The 21,725-nt window shown below is 45.2% G+C and overlaps 1 long non-coding RNA gene across 1 annotated transcript; it reads left to right on the forward strand.

Moving 5' to 3' along the window:
* Positions 1-5,066: 5,066 nt before the first annotated feature.
* Positions 5,067-11,001, forward strand: LOC149326779 (uncharacterized). Its single transcript, XR_016286501.1, has 3 exons — positions 5,067-5,180; positions 8,481-8,528; positions 10,986-11,001. It is a non-coding gene; the product is annotated as an uncharacterized LOC149326779 (long non-coding RNA).
* Positions 11,002-21,725: the final 10,724 nt, after the last annotated feature.

A 21,725-nucleotide genomic window follows, 5' to 3' on the forward strand; every position in this document is an offset into this window, starting at 1 on the left:
GCAACCATTCAGTGCAAAGCTTGCTCCTTCATGAACATTCAGAAGGGGCCAACTTGGGCTTGGACATTAGTCACGGCCACCATTCACAGCTCGGATCGTGGTAAGGAGCAGTGCCCACTCGGCCACGAATCCGGTCAAACTGTAAATGCTTGTAGGTGTATTTCTAACTGCAATGATTAAGTTGTACTGCTTGACAGGATGGGGACGCGGGAAGGAGGCAAACATTTTTTTTGTGCCCCCGAGCCGATAGCAAACATTTTTTTGTATTTGATGTTTTGTAGAAAAACCGCGCAATACTGTTTATAAGCAACGCGGCTGCTCCTTGTGCCTTCCCTATTGAAAAAACTCTGCGTGAGTTTGCACGAGAACAGTGATTTTTGTACGATCACGTTCATTTTGCACACGAATGCGCAGAAATTGTGCGTTACCTGTACGCATTCTGTGCGTCCTGTGTGTACATATGCGCGTACTGTGAGCTGATAGACATTCACGCACACTCTTTGCGTGTAAGAAATCGTGGACTCTCGTGGAGAACTCTCTGTACGTGGACATCTGCGTGCTGAGAGGGGGCTTGCCGAAGCTGTGCGTGCTTATGTGCATACTGAGCAAGCTCAGTGAGGCTGCGTGTGGCCATGTGTGCGTTTGCTTGCTTAGTAGCAACTTGTCGAGACTGCAAAGTCCCATTTAGGGTGAAAGCAAACAAAGTTCGAGCATTCAGTTTATGATTACTTCTCAATAATGAGCAATAAGCTCACGTTTTGCTGTTTTATAATTTTCGTCTTGGCGTAAGTACCCATTAATCATTTTCAACTTCAGCAAACAAATAACCAAAAAATTATCTTTTAGTGCAAAATGGTTCCCTTCGATACTGCAGGGACCTGTACATGGCAACATGCACACTGAGCAAGAACTTGTCAACATTGCAAGTTCATTGTAAAATAATGTAAAAAACAAGCTGCTAATGACTCTTACAGCATCCTTCAGTTCTTCCTTTAACCAATTCTGAAAGTTACAGATATCTTATAGATGCATGATGAAAGCCATCCAGAGCACTTATGTTGTTGCCCGTCATGCAGAGAGCCATATTTCGAAATCAGAAGCAACACAACCATTTGTTGCTTGCACTCGAAAGGAGTCAATCAATGGAATAACTCTGAAAGGGCAACAGTGTTTGTTAGGTGCAACAAACAAGCTTGGGGATATAATCAGGTTCAATCAAACATGACGTGCAGAAAGCGAATTGTGAGCTGTAACAGGAATGTTAAGAGGCAATTTCCAAAACCATTTCCAAAGCAATTTCCAAAGTCATTAGCATAAATTTACATACACGTAAAAAGGCCACGTAAGCCTACACGAAAAGACAGTTTTGAATTCACAGTTGGTGTCAAAAGTTCAGAAATTAGTGCCCTCTCTCAATTTCAGTGACGAATCACAGATCGATTAATTAATTCCCAGTATGGCTCCAGAACAAATCCAATGAATCTCAAATGTGCGAAGTATATATACCACACATGTTGCCTGATTAGCACCAGCATTGCATGATGCATGACGAAGTATCACACTCTTCATTCTTCTTCAATCTGTTTTGAAATTTGCACTACCACAAAGACCATCTGGATGGACTATGATTCCATCATATTGCTGAGAGTCACATTCGGAGACCAAGAGCAACACAACAGTGTGCTGCACATGAGTGGATATAATGCACTGGGACAACTGTGCACAGTAAGGAACGCTTGTAAGGCGTCAGGTATTTGCTTGGGGAATGTAATCGAGTTCAGTCATGTTTCATGTGTAGAAAGGAAGATAAAAGTTGTAGCAGAACTATGAAATCCAACATCCAATACTGAACTTCCCCAGGTGATCTACACACACATAAAAAGCACGAAAGGATAAGCTCAGCGGTACTGTTAAGTTTGATGCCCTTTGAGGTTTGACTTGCGCGTCTGTATGCAACCATGAGATACCATCTTGAAGTTACCAGAATGCCCAAAACAACTTTGTTGAACTGTTCTACTCTAAACTGAAATACTTTTCCTTAAAACATTTTTTTTGCGACATGCTGTATAGCTAATTATAAAATAAAGAAAAGAAGCTGATAAAATTTTCTCATCTCAAACGTACTGATGAGTACACAAATCTGAGTGCTTTCAAGAGAGGTGACGCACCCGGTATTCAGTGTCCAGAAGCATACATAATGCTGCAGAATCCTATAGCAAGAAAATTTCTTTTTGTTGACAGATGGCTATGTCTTGTTACAAAGTCAATACCAAGTAAGGCGCATATCCTAACCTGCAATTACATGAAGCTGCACGTGCTTCATAGGCTGTAACTCCGCCAATAACTGCTACATATTTCCCACCTCTAGCACGAGTGCGGAATCAATATACAGCATGGAAACAGCAGTTTTGTTGCTTTAGCTTCTTTACTATGCTGTTTAGGCAAGAGACGAGTTGAAATATTTGCATGGGCAGTTCTCGATTGAAGTAACGTAAAAAACATCCGCACTCCTTTCTGCTGAAGCGACTGGTGGACCACTTTTGCATGTCGCATCTCGTATGACTTGCTAAGGGTCCAGACTGACACACGCACTTCGTCAAACCTTCACACAAAACACTCTTCGCTTTTGCTATAAGCTCCGGCCACAGGCAGTAAGTGTCCCGTCACCGTTCACATCGCAAAAGAAGGCAGCGCTCGCAGGCGGTCAGTTTGAGCTGACAGCGACAGGCGTTGCAGGCACACCGCCGACTAAGTTTCCAAGGAAGCCACACTGTAGAAGGGCGCCGTCTTGTAATCCAAACACACCACAGAAACAATGGCCACTGTCGCTGCTTATGAGCCAGGCATTTTTGCAACGAAGTTAGCACTGCAATAGGCCGAAAGGTTCGACTCATCAAACGACGGCACCGCACTGCTGACCTCATTATCGTTGTCGACCAGACATCCATAACACATATGCCCCGACGGATCGCTTAATTGGGAGCTGCTACTACTCTTGGATGAGAGCGCGCCCACCGGCAGCACACACCGGTAATCCTTCTTTTGCGATTCCAGCACAGTAACAGCGGCGCGCAAGACCGCCCAGCAGCAGCACGAAAAAACAAGCGAAGCTCATGGCGATGATCTCAGAAACCATGCAGCATGTCGGATAGGCTTTGGATTTGACGCGCTAGACCATGCCCACTCACGCACGCACGCACGCACGCACGAATGTACCGACACGCATATTAATGCGTCCATGCGTCACAAATTTCTCAAGTTTTTAATGCTAATATGTGCATAAGAACTTAATTATTTTTGTAACGAAAGTTTCATTTGGTTTTAGTCCTTTGCTATCGCACTGCCCAAAAGCATAGAGCCCGAAAGAGACGACCTGGAGGATTGCCTGGAGGCGATGCCTTTCTAAACGGGCCGAAGGAAGCCGGAACTGGCCGAAGCGCTAGCCAACGAACGCAGCGTCTGGGGAGGGACAGCATGGCGGTCAGCGTTACTACGTTTTTCGTGGTCCTTTGTGGTGCCGAGGGTACAGTGGCATGTACCGAGGGCATGAACCATCGCTGGCATGAGCATTTGTCACTCTTCCGATATGTGATGTGCCGACAGCAGTGAAATTCGCTGGTGCGATGTACGAAAACGTGGTAAGGTGCTGAGTAAACCTGTGTTTATAGCGTGCGTCAGCGGGCTCGACGGATAGCGCGTCGTCCTTTGCGCGCCTTCACTGGAAACGCTATGCTGACGGTGGGGCTCATTTCCTCCATGGCGGAGCAGCTGGTGGGAGACCACTACCCGGGTGACATTTCGGATCTTGGGGGTAAGTTAATTTTCTTCGAACCTGTTCATTATTTCAAAGCCTTTGCGCACAACTGGCCACGTCAACACAGCTAGTACAGAGACGCGAAGACGCATTGCCTATCGCGGCAGCACGCAGCGCTGAAAGGTTGTTTGCTGGCGGCACACGGGCATGAATGCGCGTGTAGTGTCAGTGGTCACACGGTCATGGTCAGTATGCCATGCAAATATGCACAGCTGATCCGATCGTGGGGTGCACGATATCGGCGCCGTACTGCCGCCGTACTGCCATTCATCTCTCGCCGAGAATGGAATATGTGCCCACCAATAGATCTTCGGCCCGGGCTTTACATTCTCGCCGCATGTTACGCTGTAATTGAAGTAACAGCGCTCGAGCAGTTTAACTACGTAGACTGCGATTCAGCTGTATGCGTTAGGATTGAGCTTCCTCCTCTTTCACTTGTATTTCACTTGTACTTTTATAAATTGTGTATTTAAGGTACGAAGCTCCATATGATCCAGCTGCGTTCGTACTTATAGCCGAGCCAGTGTAGTCGAGCCTTGAATAGCAGAACGGTGAGATAAAAACAAATTGCTCTGAAGTTTTTCGCCTCTATTTTGGCATTCGCTTTTTCATACTTTGGCTCGGAGCTGAAATGGTACAAACAACTGCAATATGCACACAGGTGCCCTAGCTCCATTTGCCCTATATCCCGAAGTTGCAGTGAAATTTAAGGGTAATTGAGCCTTTAATATGTACGAAGAATAAACTTGATTGTTTCATGATTATAACCAATGGCGCAAATAAATCTGACTTTGACTTAAATATGCTGAGGTACCTCTCCAATACCTTATTTGATGTTAAAGGAAAAAGTGTGGTTTTTCTGCAATTGGCACTATTAATTCATCATACCTGTGAGAATGTGAAATCAGTGCTAATTATGCCAGATTTCAAATTGAGGGACGCATGCAGAATTTGAAGCAAACCAGCCTTCTACTGAAAATATCGTTCTGCTGTGGGTCTGTTCTTTTGAATGGTGGCATGTATTGTAGAAACGATGCTGGATATCGATATGCAAGTGATGTCTCGTCTGATGCTAGCTTGTGAATGACTGCCGTGGTTATGAATTTCTTGTTGCCTGGCCCACTTCGAAATGTGGTTAAACAGTCGTGTTCCATTCTGCGACCGGCTCCTTTTTGTGCCTTGCATTTTGCCTTACATGCTTGATTCTAGTCCATTTTTTGCACTGTGCTGCGGTTAAATGTGTCTTTTTACCTTGCAGCAATCTCCACATAGCTTTACCAGCAATGCCTCTTCCAAGCTGTCCAGTATAGCTGTGCCAGCCTTTCACTTGGTGCTAGGATGCCCAGCAAGCAAGCAGGCTTTTGAGGTAAACACTGAAGACATCTTCCGACACAAGTAGCTTTTATTTTCCTAGTCCACTGCTACTTGTGTGACCCCTCGTTATGTTGATTTTGGCAAGTTAGGTTGCCTATTAAGGGCTCTCTTTTGTTTTTCACCTGCTGCTGTGGCCTACTGCATTGGTGTTCGGCTACTGAGCCCAAAGACGCGGGATTGAATTGTGGTGGCTTTGTTTCGACAAGGCGAAATGCATATTTGCTCGTGTGTTATGCAATGTCAGTGCATGTTAAAGAATCTTTGGTGGTCGAAATTTATGCACAGCCCTCCTCTATGAATGGAGCTAGTGTTCAACTTTGAGGCATTAAAGGGACACTGATGGCAAGCTGAAGTTGACCTGTGATGATGAAGTTCCGCATCCTAACCACAAAGACGACACTTTTTCTGAAAGTGGAGCTTTATAAGCCAGAGAAAGCAAAACATACAATTTTCATCAGCACCGGCTGATTTCGGAAGCAAATTGCGATGCGCTGACTCCGTTTTTTTTTGGCACAGATTCCAGAGGCTAGGCTGAACTGCTATTCACCTCAGAACGGTTATCATGGAGTCCTTTGTGTAGACTTCATGAGTTCAAATCGAGTGGCGGGAAAATTTTTAAATGTAATTTTTGCGCCAATCATTGTGTTGATGGCCTTTGCGCTGCTGTTAAAAACCGGGATAGCAGCATGGTATCCCATAAAACTAGGTTCAGGACTTGCAGGAAGTGGTTTATCACATTCCGCTAGCTTGTGCAAGAAACTACTTCAGGGATATGTGCAGGTGTCTTTAATGTGTTCCTGAGTGAGCACTAACTCGTTAGGGGGAAGGCAGCTTCTAATCTGGCACTACAGTGCCAATGTCGTGAGTGTAAATCATAAGATGACCCATCAGTGTGTACGCCTGATTTCTGTGACACTTCAGTGGTGTATAGAAGTGGTAAACAAATCTGTAAGGTATTTGATGCATATCTCGAAGGCAACGGCTGTATGAGTAGCGAAGCCATTAGTCAATCTTCAACGGAAAGAATTTTCTCTTTTAGATGACGTGCTTGTATATCAGTGACAGTTATTTGTTGTCCTGCCTTTCGCTGGTGTGGGTCATGTGTGGCGCATCTTCATGCGAGCCTTCTTTTCCTTTACAAAAAATTCAATTGATAGTCGAACCTGTTTTCTTCTCTTTTCCTGTGTTGCATCTTTTGGCTGCTTTTAAATCTGTAACTGAGCTCAGACCGTGATAATTACAGCCGGTAAACAGGGCTACTGAATGTGAGCTTGGCATACATGCGTACTGTATGTGTGAAAGTGCAGTTTACAATATTCAGAAATGCTTGATAGCCTTACAAGAATCTAAAATTTTGTTGGCATTCCTATTTGTTCTCTGTTCAAGTGTCGAGAGTTTTTCCGCTTCATCGTGTGATTAGAGCCACTTTGGTACTTAAGCTGAAATCTTTTCTTTAGCCTGCATGTTTCTCACTTTTGGGGCAGAAACGTGGAGGCTAATGAAGAGAGTTCAGCTTAAAAGAGTATAGACACCTAATCTTGGTGGCATGTTTTCTTCTCTATAATGATGCGGAAGACACTACTATGCATGAATCACCATCTGGTATTCGCGTGAGACCGCTAAATAATTTATAATCAACTTTTTCTGCCATCCTGTTTCGGTGAACAATTTGACTATGGCTATGACATCAAAGAGAGGTTATAGGTCACGTGAGGCGTGAAAAAAGTGCACTTATAATCGCTGCTTAATCATTTTAATTCGCTACAGCGTACGCCAGCATTCCTTAAGAGCCAGAAGTACCAATTGTATTGCAGTTTTTCATGCCTCACGTGACCAATAACCTTGCTTTGACGTCACAGCCATCATTCAGCTGTCGAAACCGACACAAATACAGCAGGAGAAAGAAATTTGATTATAAATTATTTAGCGGTCATTGGAGGATGCCGTGTGGTAATCCGTGTATAATACTTTTTATGCCTTATTACAAAGAAAAAAACACGTGCCAAACGATAAGGACAGCAAAGTGAGCTATGGAAAGAAAAATGATAAGTCTAACATTAAGAGACCGAAAGGGGGCGGAGTGGGTGAGGGAACAAATGCGGGTTAATGACATGCTACTTGAAATTAAGAGGAAGAAATGGGCCTGGGCGGGGCTTGTAATGGGAAGGCAACATAACCGCTGGTCCTTAAGGGTAATGGAGTGGATTCCAAGAGAAGGCAAGCACAGCAGGGGGCGGCAGAAAGTTAGATGGGCGGATGAGATTAAGAAGTTCGCGGGGATATGGTGGCCACACCTAGCAAAGGACAGGGTTAATGTGGAGACATGGGTGAGTCCTTTGCCCTGCAGTGGGCCTAGTCAGGCTGATGATGATGGTATGTGTCGCACCTGCTGCTTCGTGCTATCAGCTGGCCCATGCTTGGCCGACCAGACTAGCCAAATTTGTGATGTGGGTTTTCTATTGCACCTGCATTTGTGTACACAGAGGACTTGAATGGTAGCAGGTGATGCTGTGCATGTGTTCACGCCACAGCACACATGACCCACACTGAAAGCTTCTCTGCCTTTAGTAAGACAGCTGCATCAGTCTGGGGTATAACGTATCCCAGTGCTAGAGTATGAGTAAATTGCTCTGGAATTTTAATCTGGTATCAGGTAGCATAGCGCAAAAGAAGGCTAGCGCGGCTGCCTAATATTCTCTTGGGTAGCTGTGTTGGATTTTCAGTGCCTGTTAGTGTAATCCGTGAAAGTTCACTGTAACCCATTCGTTTCGATGTAAATTAGGAAGTCCTTAGAGCCCTGTACTTTTTAATGATAATAACAAGGTAATGCAGTAATTCAATTGTACCTGTTCTCTTTCAACACAGTAAAGTGCTGCTGGGTCGAGGTCACAGTTTTACTTTGTAGGTGTGCTCAGGCTGTCATCATCATTATCATCAGCAGCAGCAGCCTGACTACACCCACTGCAGGGCAAAGGACTCTCCCATGTCTAACCCTGTCCTTTGCCACTTGCGGCCACTGTATCCCCACAAACTTCTTAATCTCATCCACCCACCATTTTTTCCTGTGTGTGTGTCTTTTCGCCATTCTGAAATTCTATCATACAAATGGATTGATGCATGTAGTGTCAGGTGCGTAATGTGATACCACCAGCTCACCCCAAGCTGTGCTCAGATTTGCCTCATTGCTGCTGGAGCAATAAGGCAGGCTTGAGGCTGAGTGGTGCAAAAACATGATTTTTCAAGAATGTCTTTGTGGAAATTGCAATTAATCGTGAATTTGCTTTCATTTTAGGAGCTGCACACAAGCTGTGCGCCTTTCCATGCTGATCATGCTGGCCAGGTACGCTTATGGTTACATTACTAGGTTGTTTTCATAATGGCAGTTGTGGATTTCTGTGTGGTTTTAAAACATAAATTGTATAAGTATTTGGCCTGCCACAAATGTATAGTGGTGCATTCAAGGCCAGTGTTACAAAGGGATGTTTTGATTGCTGCAAGAACTTGAAGGCCCCTGTGTGGTCACTGTGGAAGGCCTCCTCCCTACTTAGGAATTGCTATTTGGGTTACTCAGTCAATTGGCAGAGGAATAGTGTATAGAGATAAGGGATGGAAGAATGCTTCCAACTAAAGAAAAAAATCCAGCAAGCAGTCATAGAAGCAGAAGTACAAAAATGGCAAGGCTTTCTCTAATTTACATAGAATCTTTTTCACTTAGACTTCTTATTGCATACAACGGCTGATGCTTGGCTTACACACATATTTTCTTTAGGTATGCAGTAGGTCTCACATTCTTGTATGATATGGTCACGGTGCCAAAAAATGATGGTGGTGTTAGAAAACTCGGAATATAAAGGAATTTTATTGCTGACCTTATGGAGAACTATGGTATTTAAGGCAGACAGCTGGGCTAGTTGGTGTTTAGATTGAGAGGACATAGTAGTAGCGCTTACAAAACAAGGACGACAGGGTAGAGAAAGACAGCACAGGCGCTAGACATCAACTGTGCTTTCTTTCTCTACCCTGTCGTCCTTGTTTTTTAAGCGCTACTACTATGTCCTCTTAATCAGAACTATGGTAGCTGTGCAGTCGTTATAAATATCTTCCAATACTTTCACATAACACTCTTCTACACCCTGATTCCACAATGCCTGCATGACAGCTGTGGTTCCACCGAGTCAATTCCTGTCTGGTAGTCAATGAAGGCTATATATAGGGGCTGGTTGTATTCTGCCCATTTCTCTATCACCTGATTGATTGCATGAATGTGGTCTCTTGTTGAGTATCCTTTACGAAAGCCTGCCTGATCATTTGGTTGATTGAATTCGAAGGTTGTCCTGACTCTATTAGTGATTACCTTAGTAAATACCTTGTAGACAATGGATAGTAAGCTGATCGGTCTGTAAATCTTCAAGTCCTTGACATCTTCTTTCTTATGAATTAAAATAATGTTCGCATTCTTCCAAGCTCCTGATATGCTCGTGGTCACGAGGCAAGCGTGTACAGGGTGGCTAGTTTCTCTAGCACAATCTCTCCTCCGTCCTTCAACAAATCTGCTGTTATCTGATCCTCACCAGCTGCTTTACCCCTTTGCATTGCTCCTGAGGCTTTCTTTACTTCCTCCCTCGTTACTGGCGGGATGTCCCATTGCTATGCTCTACTGCCTCTCTCCGTAACGTTCTGGTTACATTCACTACTGTAGAGATTTGTGCAGAACTCTTCGGCTACTTTAACTATCTTATCCATATTGCTTATGACATTGCCCTCTTTGTCTTTTAGCGCATACATCTGGTTTTTACCTGTGATTAGTTTTCTCTTCACTGATTTTAGGCTACGTCCATGCTTTAGAGCATGCTAGGTTTTCTCCATGTTAAACTTTCTTATGTTGGCTACCTTGCACTTATAAATAACTTCGATAGCTCTCCTAGTTCTATTCTATCTCTGAAGTTAGACGTCCTCATGCTTTGGCGTTTCTTCATCAGACCTTTCATCTCCTGAGATACCTTGCAGGTATCCTCTCGAATGATCTGACCACCTACTTCTGCAGCACGCTCCAATGAATTTAAATATGTATTTAAAGATAACAGTTGAGGTGGGAGATTGAGCTTTGAGATTTGCACTTCAACTCGGGAGTTATGCCACTGCTACACAGAATACTTGATCGCCGTAGAGATATTTCATCATCTCGCACCAAGCTGCTGTGGCGCCACTGTCACAGTTGATAATTTTGCTGGGAAGCTGTTGTAGCGCTCACACAGTTTTGAAAAGGTGGTATTCATTGTTTTTGCGCTATTGGCAACAGTGATAATATGCTTGCTGCAGTGTATTGTGGCTAGCCTTCTTTTTTTTAGTCAAATAAGTTGTAAATTTCATGTTGAGTATTCTTTCAGCGATTAAATTGCTTTGATTTTATTGATTAGTGTATAGTTGCGAGTGCTCCATGTCTGAGTGCAAATTTCTACCACTGAAAAGCCTTCAAAATCTTAATAGATGTCCACACTGTTCTAGGGACTCAGTGGCTATTGGAAATGCCCATTTAGCTGTATTCAAGTGCCACTTAGTTAATAGCCATTTGAAAGCCTTCAAAATGCCTGTGTGACACGGTTATTAGATTTTGTGCAGGTTTGATGCTGAGCAGTCTGCGTGCTTGAATCGGGTTTTCCAGTGTCTGTATTTCAAACCTGAAACTTTTCGAAATCATCGTTAGTTCATTAATGGAAGAAGTACTTGTGCCCTTTTCTGGAATTTCCAGAAAAGAGATTAACTGAATTTTTTTGTATATACTCCTACCTTTTTGCAGGTGCTGCATAGTGAGAACCTCTATCAAGACGCCAACCTGCTGGACTTGGAGAAACTGAAGAAATTGTTTAGCCACTGTGTGGCACCCATCATGAGGGATGTGGCATTAATAAAGCCAGTTAAGGTGACCTTATCTATGTCCTTTTGCAAGCATGCTACACACATGAGAGCCATCCCACGAAGCACCGTTTCTGCAAAGCTTGTTATCTCACAACGTGCATGCTGAATGAGGCAGTGACAGACAGATGAGGAGGCCTTAATGCAGTACATTAGCGTACCGTGTTGAGCAGTGATGTAGGAGCCTTGCAGCCATGTAAGGTATTATCGGCATCATGATGGTAACTCCATTAGACACTGTCTAGTGCTCTGTGAGCCAGACTCGCCTCTTGAACATTCTGGGACTCACCCTTGGCTCTCGGACATTCTGGAAGCCTCACCCGGCTTGCGCATATTACGCGAGGATGTCTCCTGCTGTACGAGCCTTACGCGGCTTGCGCACTTATGTGAGAGATGTCTCGCGTTTGCGAGCTTGCTCAGCTTGCGCAAATTATGTGAAATATGTCTCGCGTTCTGCGACCTCGTTCAATCGTCCCATTTTGCGTGGCAATAAACACGCAAAGATAGGCACGCAGAATTCACGCTCAATATTTTCAATAGGGTTGTTTCTGAGTAATGGGTGAATGAACGCGTTAACTGCACTAAACAAAATATTTACATATGTACAGTGCTATCGACCTGGGGGCAACCATTCCGTGCAAAGCTTGCTCCTTCATGAACATTCAGAAGGGGCCAACTTGGGCTTGGACATTAGTAACGGCCACCCTTCACAGCTGGAATCGTGGTAAGGAGCAGTGCCCACTCGGCCACGAATCCGCACAAACTGTAAATGCTTGTGGGTGTATTTCTAACTGCAATGATTTAGTTTTACTGCTTGACAGGATGTGGACGCGGGAAGGAGGCAAAAATTTTTTTTGTGCCCCCGAGCCGATAGCAAACATTTTTTTGTATTTTATATTTTGTAGAAAAACCGCGCAATACTGTTTATAAGCACCGCGGCTGCTCCATGTGCCTTGTTTCTGAGTGATGAGTGAATGAACACGTTAACTGCACTAAACAAACTATTTACATATGTACAGTGCTATCGACCCGGGGCAACCATTCCGTGCAAAGCTTGCTCCTTCATGAACATTCAGAAGGGGCCAACTTGGGCTTGGAAATTAGTCACGGCCACTTTTCACAGCTCGGATCGTGGTAAGGAGCAGTGCCCACTCGGCCACGAATCCGGTCAAACTGTAAATCCTTGTGGGTGTATTTCTAACTGCAATGATGAAGTTGTACTGCTTGACAGGATGTGGACGCGGGAAGGAGGCAAAAATTTTTTTTGTGCCCCCGAGCCGGTAGAAAATTTTTTTTGTATTTTATGTTTTGTAGAAAAACCGCGCAATACTGTTTATAAGCACCGCGGCTGCTCCTTGTGTCTTGTTTCTGAGTGATGAGTGAATGAACGCGTTAACTGCACTAAACAAACTATTTACATATGTACAGTGCTATCGACCCGGGGGCAACCATTCCGTGCAAAGCTTGCTCCTTCATGAACATTCGGAAGGGGCCAACTTGGGCTTGGACATTAGTCACGGCCACCATTCACAGCTCGGATCGTGGTAAGGAGCAGTGCCCACTCGGCCACGAATCCGGTCAAACTGTAAATGCTTGTGGGTGTATTTCTAACTGCAATGATTAAGTTGTACTGCTTGACAGGATGTGGACGCGGGAAGGAGGCAAAATTTTTTTTTGTGCCCCCGAGCCGATAGCAAACATTTTTTTGTACTTTATGTTTTGTAGAAAAACCGCGCAATACTGTTTATAAGCACCGCGGCTGCTCCTTGTGCCTTGTTTCTGAGTGATGGGTGAATGAACGCGTTAACTGCACTAAACAAACTATTTACATATGTACAGTGCTATCGACCCGGGGGCAACCATTCCGTGCAAAGCTTGCTCCTTCATGAAGATTCGGAAGGGGCCAACTTGGGCTTGGACATTAGTCACGGCCACCATTCACAGCTCGGATCGTGGTAAGGACCAGTGCCTACTCGGCCACGAATCCGGTCAAACTGTAAATGCTTGTGGGTGTATTTCTAACTGCAATGATTAAGTTGTACTGCTTGACAGGATGTGGACGCGGGAAGGAGGCAAAAATTTTTTTTGTGCCCCCGAGCCGATAGCAAACATTTTTTTGTATTTTATGTTTTGTAGAAAAACCGCGCAATACTGTTTATAAGCACCGCGGCTGCTCCTTGTGCCTTGTTTACATATGTACAGTGCTATCGACCCGGGGGCAACCATTCCGTGCAAAGCTTGCTCCTTCATGAACATTCAGAAGGGGCCAACTTGGGCTTGGACATTAGTCACGGCCACTCTTCACAGCTCGGAGCGTGGTAAGGAGCAGTGCCCACTCGGCCACGAATCCGGTCAAACTGTAAATCCTTGTGGGTGTATTTCTAACTGCAATGATGAGGTTGTACTGCTTGACAGGATGTGGACGCGGGAAGGAGGCAAAAATTTTTTTTGTGCCCCCGAGCCGATAGAAAACATATTTTTGTATTTTATTTTTTGTAGAAAAACCGCGCAATACTGTTTATAAGCACCGCGGCTGCTCCTTGTGCCTTGTTTCTGAGTAATGGGTGAATGAACGCGTTAACTGCACTAAACAAACTATTTACATATGTACAGTGCTATCGACCCGGGGGCAAGCATTCCGTGCAAAGCTTGCTCCTTCATGAACATTCAGAAGGGGCCAACTTGGGCTTGGACATTAGTCACGGCCACTCTTCACAGCTCGGATCGTGGTAAGGAGCAGTGCCCACTCGGCCACGAATCCGGTCAAACTGTGAATCCTTGTGGGTGTATTTCTAACTGCAATGATGAAGTTGTACTGCTTGACAGGATGTGGACGCGGGAAGGAGGCAAAAATTTTTTTTTGTGCCCCCGAGCCGATAGCAATCATTTTTTTGTATTTTATGTTTTGTAGAAAAACCGCGCAATACTGTTTATAAGCACCGCGGCTGCTCCTTGTGCCTTGTGTCTGAGTAATGGGTGAATGAACGCGTTAACTGCACTAAACAAACTATTTACATATGTACAGTGCTATCGACCCGGGGGCAACGATTCCGTGCAAAGCTTGCTCCTTTATGAACATTTAGAAGGGGCCAACTTGGGCTTGGACATTAGTGACGGCCACCCTTCACAGCTGGAATCGTGGTAGGAGCAGTGCCCACTCGGCCACGAATTCGGTCAAACTGTAAATGCTTGTGGGTGTATTTATAACTGCAATGATTAAGTTGTACTGCTTGACAGGTTGTGGACGCGGGAAGGAGGCAAAATTTTTTTTTGTGCCCCCGAGCCGATAGCAAACATATTTTTGTATTTTATGTTTTGTAGAAAAACCGCGCAATACTGTTTATAAGCACCGCGGCTGCTCCTTGCGTCTTGTTTCTGAGTGATGAGTGAATGAACGCGTTAACTGCACTAAACAAACTATTTACATATGTGCAGTGCTACCGACCCGGTGGCAACCATTCCGTGCAAAGCTTGCTCCTTCATGAACATTCAGAAGGGGCCAACTTGGGCTTGGACATTAGTCACGGCCAATAATCACAGCTCGGATCGTGGTAAGGAGCAGTGCCCACTCGGCCACGAATCCGGTCAAACTGTAAATGCTTGTGGGTGTATTTCTAACTGCTATGATTAAGTTGTACTGCTTGACAGTATGTGGACGCTCGAAGGAGGCAAAAATTTTTTTTGTGCCCCCGAGCCGATAGCAAACATTTTTTTGTATTTTATGTTTTGCAGAAAAACCGCGCAATACTGTTTATAAGCACCGCGGCTGCTCCTTGTGTCTTGTTTCTGAGTGATGAGTGAATGAACGCGTTAACTGCACTAAACAAACTATTTACATATGTACAGTGCTATCGACACGGGGGCAACCATTCCGTGCAAAGGTTGCTCCTTCATGAACATTCAGAAGGGGCCAACTTGGGCTTGGAAATTAGTCACGACCACCCTTCACAGCTGGAATCGTGGTAAGGAGCAGTGCCCACTCGGCCACGAATCCGCACAAACTGTAACTGCTTGTGGGTGTATTTCTAAATGCAATGATTAAGTTGTACTGCTTGACAGGATGTGGACGCGGGAAGGAGGCAAAAATTTTTTTTGTGCCCCCGAGCCGATAGCAAACATTTTTTTGTATTTTATGTTTTGTAGAAAACCGCGCAATACTGTTTATAAGCACCGCGGCTGCTCCTTGTGCCTTGTTTCTGAGTGATGGGTGAATGAACGCGTTAACTGCACTAAACAAACTATTTACATATGTGCAGTGCTACCGACCCGGTGGCAACCATTCCGTGCAAAGCTTGCTCCTTCATGAACATTCAGAAGGGGCCAACTTGGGCTTGGACATTAGTCACGGCCAATAATCACAGCTCGGATCGTGGTAAGGAGCAGTGCCCACTCGGCCACGAATCCGGTCAAACTGTAAATGCTTGTGGGTGTATTTCTAACTGCTATGATTAAGTTGTACTGCTTGACAGTATGTGGACGCTCGAAGAAGGCAAAAATTTTTTTTGTGCCCCCGAGCCGATAGCAAACATTTTTTTGTATTTTATGTTTTGCAGAAAAACCGCGCAATACTGTTTATAAGCACCGCGGCTGCTCCTTGTGTCTTGTTTCTGAGTGATGAGTGAATGAACGCGTTAACTGCACTAAACAAACTATTTACATATGTACAGTGCTATCGACACGGGGGCAACCATTCCGTGCAAAGGTTGCTCCTTCATGAACATTCAGAAGGGGCCAACTTGGGCTTGGAAATTAGTCACGACCACCCTTCACAGCTGGAATCGTGGTAAGGAGCAGTGCCCACTCGGCCACGAATCCGGTCAAACTGTAAATCCTTGTGGGTGTATTTCTAACTGCAATGATGAAGTTGTACTGCTTGACAGGATGTGGACGCGGGAAGGAGGCAAAAATTTTTTTGTGCCCCCGAGCCGATAGCAAACATTTTTTTGTATTTTATGTTTTGTAGAAAAACCGCGCAATACTGTTTATAAGCACCGCGGCTGCTCCTTGTGCCTTGTTTCTGAGTGATGGGTGAATGAACGCGTTCACTGCACTAAACAAACTATTTACATATGTACAGTGCTATCGACCCCGGGGCAACCATTCCGTGCAAAGCTTGCTCCTTCATGAACATTCAGAAGGGGCCAACTTGGGCTTGGACATTAGTCACGGCCACCCTTCCCAGCTTGAATCGTGGTAGGAGCAGTGCGCACTCGGCCACGAATCCGGTCAAACTGTAAATGTTTGTGGGTGTATTTCTAACTGCAATGATTAAGTTGTACTGCTTGACAGGATGTGGACGCGGGAAGGAGGCAAAAATTTTTTTTGTGCCCCCGAGCCGATAGCAAACATATTTTTGTATTTTATGTTTTGTAGAAAAACCGCGCAATACTGTTTATAAGCACCGCGGGTGCTCCTTGTGTCTTGTTTCTGAGTGAGGAGTGAATGAACGCGTTAACTGCACTAAACAAACTATTTACATATGTACAGTGCTACCGACCCGGGGGCAACCATTCCGTGCAAAGCTTGCTCCTTCATGAACATTCAGAAGGGGCCAACTTGGGCTTGGACATTAGTCACGGCCACTCTTCACAGCTCGGATCGTGGTAAGGAGCAGTGCCCACTCGGCCACGAATCCGGTCAAACTGTGAATCCTTGTGGGTGTATTTCTAACTGCAATGATGAAGTTGTACTGCTTGACAGGATGTGGACGCGGGAAGGAGGCAAAAATTTTTTTGTGCCCCCGAGCCGATAGCAAACATTTTTTTGTATTTTATGTTTTGTAGAAAACCGCGCAATACTGTTTATAAGCACCGCGGCTGCTCCTTGTGCCTTGTTTCTGAGTGATGGGTGAATGAACGCGTTAACTGCACTAAACAAACTATTTACATATGTACAGTGCTATCGACCCGGGGGCAACCATTCCGTGCAAAGCTTGCTCCTTCATGAACATTCCGAATGGGCCAACTTAGGCTTGGACATTAGTCACGGCCACTCTTCACAGCTCGGATCGTGGTAAAGAGCAGTGCCCACTCGGCCACGAATCCGCACAAACTGTAAATGCTTGTGGGTGTATTTCTAAATGCAATGATTAAGTTGTACTGCTTGACAGGATGTGGACGCGGGAAGGAGGCAAAAATTTTTTTTGTGCCCCCGAGCCGATAGCAAACATTTTTTTGTATTTTATGTTTTGTAGAAAACCGCGCAATACTGTTTATAAGCACCGCGGCTGCTCCTTGTGCCTTGTTTCTGAGTGATGGGTGAATGAACGCGTTAACTGCACTAAACAAACTATTTACATATGTACAGTGCTATCGACCCGGGGGCAACAATTCCGTGCAAAGCTTGCTCCTTCATGAACATTCAGAATGGGCCAACTTAGGCTTGGACATTAGTCACGGACACTCTTCACAGCTCGGATCGTGGTAAAGAGCAGTGCCCACTCGGCCACGAATCCGGTCAAACTGTAAATCCTTGTGGGTGTATTTCTAACTGCAATGATGAAGTTGTACTGCTTGACAGGATGTGGACGCGGGAAGGAGGCAAAAATTTTTTTGTGCCCCCGAGCCGATAGCAAACATTTTTTTGTATTTTATGTTTTGTAGAAAAACCGCGCAATACTGTTTATAAGCACCGCGGCTGCTCCTTGTGCCTTGTTTCTGAGTGATGGGTGAATGAACGCGTTCACTGCACTAAACAAACTATTTACATATGTACAGTGCTATCGACCCCGGGGCAACCATTCCGTGCAAAGCTTGCTCCTTCATGAACATTCAGAAGGGGCCAACTTGGGCTTGGACATTAGTCACGGCCACCCTTCACAGCTGGAATCGTGGTAGGAGCAGTGCGCACTCGGCCACGAATCCGGTCAAACTGTAAATGTTTGTGGGTGTATTTCTAACTGCAATGATTAAGTTGTACTGCTTGACAGGATGTGGACGCGGGAAGGAGGCAAAAATTTTTTTTGTGCCCCCGAGCCGATAGCAAACATATTTTTGTATTTTATGTTTTGTAGAAAAACCGCGCAATACTGTTTATAAGCACCGCGGCTGCTCCTTGTGTCTTGTTTCTGAGTGAGGAGTGAATGAACGCGTTAACTGCACTAAACAAACTATTTACATATGTACAGTGCTACCGACCCGGGGGCAACCATTCCGTGCAAAGCTTGCTCCTTCATGAACATTCAAAAGGGGCCAACTTGGGCTTGGATATTAGTCACGGCCACCATTCACAGCTCGGATCGTGGTAAGGAGCAGTGCCCACTCGGCCACGAATCCGGTCAAACTGTAAATGCTTGTGGGTGTATTTCTAACTGCAATGATTAAGTTGTACTGCTTGACAGGATGTGGACGCGGGAAGGAGGCAAAATTTTTTTTTGTGCCCCCGAGCCGATAGCAAACATTTTTTTGTATTTTATGTTTTGTAGAAAAACCGCGCAATACTGTTTATAAGCACCGCGGCTGCTCCTTGTGCCTTGTTTCTGAGTGATGGGTGAATGAACGCGTTAACTGCACTAAACAAACTATTTACATATGTACAGTGCTATCGACCCGGGGGCAACCATTCCGTGCAAAGCTTGCTCCTTCATGAAGATTCGGAAGGGGCCAACTTGGGCTTGGACATTAGTCACGGCCACCATTCACAGCTCGGATCGTGGTAAGGACCAGTGCCCACTCGGCCACGAATCCGGTCAAACTGTAAATGCTTGTGGGTGTATTTCTAACTGCAATGATTAAGTTGTACTGCTTGACAGGATGTGGACGCGGGAAGGAGGCAAAAATTTTTTTTGTGCCCCCGAGCCGATAGCAAACATTTTTTTGTATTTTATGTTTTGTAGAAAAACCGCGCAATACTGTTTATAAGCACCGCGGCTGCTCCTTGTGCCTTGTTTACATATGTACAGTGCTATCGACCCGGGGGCAACCATTCCGTGCAAAGCTTGCTCCTTCATGAACATTCAGAAGGGGCCAACTTGGGCTTGGACATTAGTCACGGCCACTCTTCACAGCTCGGAGCGTGGTAAGGAGCAGTGCCCACTCGGCCACGAATCCGGTCAAACTGTAAATCCTTGTGGGTGTATTTCTAACTGCAATGATGAAGTTGTACTGCTTGACAGGATGTGGACGCGGGAAGGAGGCAAAAATTTTTTTTGTGCCCCCGAGCCGATAGAAAACATATTTTTGTATTTTATGTTTTGTAGAAAAACCGCGCAATACTGTTTATAAGCACCGCGGCTGCTCCTTGTGCCTTGTTTCTGAGTAATGGGTGAATGAACGCGTTAACTGCACTAAACAAACTATTTACATATGTACAGTGCTATCGACCCGGGGGCAAGCATTCCGTGCAAAGCTTGCTCCTTCATGAACATTCAGAAGGGGCCAACTTGGGCTTGGACATTAGTCACGGCCACTCTTCACAGCTCGGATCGTGGTAAGGAGCAGTGCCCACTCGGCCACGAATCCGGTCAAACTGTGAATCCTTGTGGGTGTATTTCTAACTGCAATGATGAAGTTGTACTGCTTGACAGGATGTGGACGCGGGAAGGAGGCAAAAATTTTTTTTTGTGCCCCCGAGCCGATAGCAATCATTTTTTTGTATTTTATGTTTTGTAGAAAAACCGCGCAATACTGTTTATAAGCACCGCGGCTGCTCCTTGTGCCTTGTGTCTGAGTAATGGGTGAATGAACGCGTTAACTGCACTAAACAAACTATTTACATATGTACAGTGCTATCGACCCGGGGGCAACGATTCCGTGCAAAGCTTGCTCCTTTATGAACATTTAGAAGGGGCCAACTTGGGCTTGGACATTAGTGACGGCCACCCTTCACAGCTGGAATCGTGGTAGGAGCAGTGCCCACTCGGCCACGAATTCGGTCAAACTGTAAATGCTTGTGGGTGTATTTATAACTGCAATGATTAAGTTGTACTGCTTGACAGGTTGTGGACGCGGGAAGGAGGCAAAATTTTTTTTTGTGCCCCCGAGCCGATAGCAAACATATTTTTGTATTTTATGTTTTGTAGAAAAACCGCGCAATACTGTTTATAAGCACCGCGGCTGCTCCTTGCGTCTTGTTTCTGAGTGATGAGTGAATGAACGCGTTAACTGCACTAAACAAACTATTTACATATGTGCAGTGCTACCGACCCGGTGGCAACCATTCCGTGCAAAGCTTGCTCCTTCATGAACATTCAGAAGGGGCCAACTTGGGCTTGGACATTAGTCACGGCCACCAATCACAGCTCGGATCGTGGTAAGGAGCAGTGCCCACTCGGCCACGAATCCGGTCAAACTGTAAATGCTTGTGGGTGTATTTCTAACTGCTATGATTAAGTTGTACTGCTTGACAGTATGTGGACGCTCGAAGGAGGCAAAAATTTTTTTTGTGCCCCCGAGCCGATAGCAAACATTTTTTTGTATTTTATGTTTTGCAGAAAAACCGCGCAATACTGTTTATAAGCACCGCGGCTGCTCCTTGTGTCTTGTTTCTGAGTGATGAGTGAATGAACGCGTTAACTGCACTAAACAAACTATTTACATATGTACAGTGCTATCGACACGGGGGCAACCATTCCGTGCAAAGGTTGCTCCTTCATGAACATTCAGAAGGGGCCAACTTGGGCTTGGAAATTAGTCACGACCACCCTTCACAGCTGGAATCGTGGTAAGGAGCAGTGCCCACTCGGCCACGAATCCGCACAAACTGTAACTGCTTGTGGGTGTATTTCTAAATGCAATGATTAAGTTGTACTGCTTGACAGGATGTGGACGCGGGAAGGAGGCAAAAATTTTTTTTGTGCCCCCGAGCCGATAGCAAACATATTTTGTATTTTATGTTTTGTAGAAAACCGCGCAATACTGTTTATAAGCACCGCGGCTGCTCCTTGTGCCTTGTTTCTGAGTGATGGGTGAATGAACGCGTTAACTGCACTAAACAAACTATTTACATATGTACAGTGCTATCGACCCGGGGGCAACCATTCCGTGCAAAGCTTGCTCCTTCATGAACATTCAGAATGGGCCAACTTAGGCTTGGACATTAGTCTCGGCCACTCTTCACAGCTCGGATCGTGGTAAAGAGCAGTGCCCACTCGGCCACGAATCCGGTCAAACTGTAAATCCTTGTGGGTGTATTTCTAACTGCAATGATGAAGTTGTACTGCTTGACAGGATGTGGACGCGGGAAGGAGGCAAAAATTTTTTTGTGCCCCCGAGCCGATAGCAAACATTTTTTTGTATTTTATGTTTTGTAGAAAAACCGCGCAACCCTGTTTATAAGCACCGCGGCTGCTCCTTGTGCCTTGTTTCTGAGTGATGGGTGAATGAACGCGTTCACTGCACTAAACAAACTATTTACATATGTACAGTGCTATCGACCCCGGGGCAACCATTCCGTGCAAAGCTTGCTCCTTCATGAACATTCAGAAGGGGCCAACTTGGGCTTGGACATTAGTCACGGCCACCCTTCCCAGCTTGAATCGTGGTAGGAGCAGTGCGCACTCGGCCACGAATCCGGTCAAACTGTAAATGTTTGTGGGTGTATTTCTAACTGCAATGATTAAGTTGTACTGCTTGACAGGATGTGGACGCGGGAAGGAGGCAAAAATTTTTTTTGTGCCCCCGAGCCG

The sequence above is a fragment of the Amblyomma mixtum genome, chromosome 10, assembly GCF_055824585.1.
Source record: "Amblyomma mixtum isolate Tamu chromosome 10, ASM5582458v1, whole genome shotgun sequence".
Classification (NCBI taxonomy): domain Eukaryota; kingdom Metazoa; phylum Arthropoda; class Arachnida; order Ixodida; family Ixodidae; genus Amblyomma; species Amblyomma mixtum.